The sequence below is a fragment of the Aplysia californica genome, unplaced genomic scaffold (assembly GCF_000002075.1).
Source record: "Aplysia californica isolate F4 #8 unplaced genomic scaffold, AplCal3.0 scaffold00534, whole genome shotgun sequence".
NCBI lineage: Eukaryota > Metazoa > Mollusca > Gastropoda > Aplysiida > Aplysiidae > Aplysia > Aplysia californica.
The window spans coordinates 114,811-116,952 of NW_004797804.1; the positions used below are offsets into that span (position 1 = coordinate 114,811).

Here is a 2,142-nt window from a genome sequence, read left to right on the forward strand (position 1 = left end):
CCAGGTACTAGCGGGCAGCAAAGCAAAGCACAAGCCTGCTCGCAAGCCGTCCGTTGCTCGCAAACCTTCAATTAATCGAGTAGACTCCGGCTCTAATTTACTGTTACATTTTTAGTGAATGTAGAACTGCATATGTGAGGCAGCGTTGTGGAATCAGGCTCTCGTCAAAATAATCAATATGAAGAAACTTGCATTTTTTCGCAGGTTTGTGAATTTTTATCAAATTTTTGTTTTTTGGCTCAACACCTTTCATGCCCATTGAAGAGTTCATTTCTGTGTGGATTTTTCTGAAAAACGTTGATTAAAGGCACAAAAAATGTAAAATTTCAGTTACCACGGACTCTTAATTAAGCTAAGGAAATAACTAATCTTTAGCAGCCATTTTCTCTCTAATTTTACTTCTGAAAATAAGTGACCCCCTCCTCCTTCTTTCGCAAATATCTCGAGTTGTATTCACGATAAAAGGATATTTTTTTCATCCAAATAAAGACAGGTGAACAAGCTTTACGATGATACCAGTAACTCTACATGCCCAAAAATTGACGAGAGCCTGATTCCACCACGCTGCCTCACATATATTATTATGCACATATGTATGTGTGTGTGCATGTTTTTAATCAATATTTTGTAAAGCGCATAGAACATTGATTGTAACACGAATTTGCGTGATATAAAAATGACATATTAAACATCATTATTATTATGACACACCTGGATTATCTTAATCAGTCACATTTAAACAATTTAAACAAAACCATGCGGCAGAGAGGAAAATTACACTGATGAATTTATGATGGATCAATGTCAAACCAGTGTTTAATGCTGGTCATTCCTGGTGATGGTATGTTGAACAGTGTGGGTTTTCTATGCTTTGGAAAGTCTGATGATGTAAATATGACATGGACACGAGTTATGAACAAACTAATGCATTTTACGTGAGTGGTTGGCGAGTGCTCTGGTGTGGTTTACTTCTTCTTTCCTATCATACATCTATCGTATTTATCTTCCCTTCTTTTTTGTTTATTACTCTCTTGTAACACCTAATGTTCTGACGCTCATATGACGTTATGCAGTTCCGAGCGCCGTGAAACCTCTACTGAAATTTAAAAAATACATTTTACTTAGCAATAACATCATCAATATAAAAAAATACAACCCTTTCAATGGACACATCATGGTGTTATGATTGTGTATATTAAATATTTTCAATGTTTGAATGCACTTCACTTTGATTGTTTAGGCAATGTTCTCTGTGTATATTTAACATATAATTACGTGTGCGCTCAAGATGAGGTAAAAAAAAGCCCTATTTTAAGTACTATTACCTTTCTATGAAGAGTTACAACATGCACACCTCAATGCTCATTCAGCTTGATCAACTTTTTTTCCTTGCCATATATGCTTTATGTTTTAATTAGAAAACACATTTTTCCTTGAGTAGTGGTTGGTTTAAAAAGTCGTCGTGCAAACACCTCCAAAGGTGTCAGTGCTGAGCACATATCCATGACCTAACCCCACCATAATAGGAAGTTACATCTATAGTCTTGTCCAGATCCCAACTTATTAGTAATATTATTAGTTATTGCTTTTCGTATCACGCCCAGTCTTTTGTTCTCCATCTCTGCCTTTCTGTCTACACGGCGCTGGTATTGCCTGCACTTTGACTATAAAAAAAATAGAAAAGAAACGAGTACATTTGTTGTGTCGGAGAAAATGCTGGATGTTTGAAAGGGGTCTCATCATGCATTAAGACTGCTGTTTAAAGTAGAATAATTGCGAATTAATAATAAATATTAATTAATGTTTTCTGTTGTTATACTTCTGTCTCTCTCTCCCTGCAAGTCATACCTGCTCTAATGACCACCTATACTAATAACCACGTCCCACTTCCTCTCATGTTTTTTCTCTGTTATAATGACACTGTTCAAGACATCCATTTTTCTAAGACAACCACTTTTCTCCCAAACAATGGGTTGACAATTTTTACTGTATTTTGATGTTTAATTCCCCAAGACTGTATTAAACCAAGCGTTGGAGATACAGCATTGTTCGCCCAACAGCAACGCCCTTGAGAAGCAAGTCTCAGTTGCTGTTAGGTGGATGTTGATTATAACTGAATTCCAGTTGTTGTTTTTTTTTGGG

General features: G+C 36.0%; 1 protein-coding gene across 1 annotated transcript in view; it reads left to right on the forward strand.

Moving 5' to 3' along the window:
• LOC101850506 (barrier-to-autointegration factor) overlaps positions 1–2,142 on the forward strand; it is a gene marked incomplete at its 5' end in the record, with an annotated part of 5,110 nt that overhangs the window by 879 nt on the left and 2,089 nt on the right.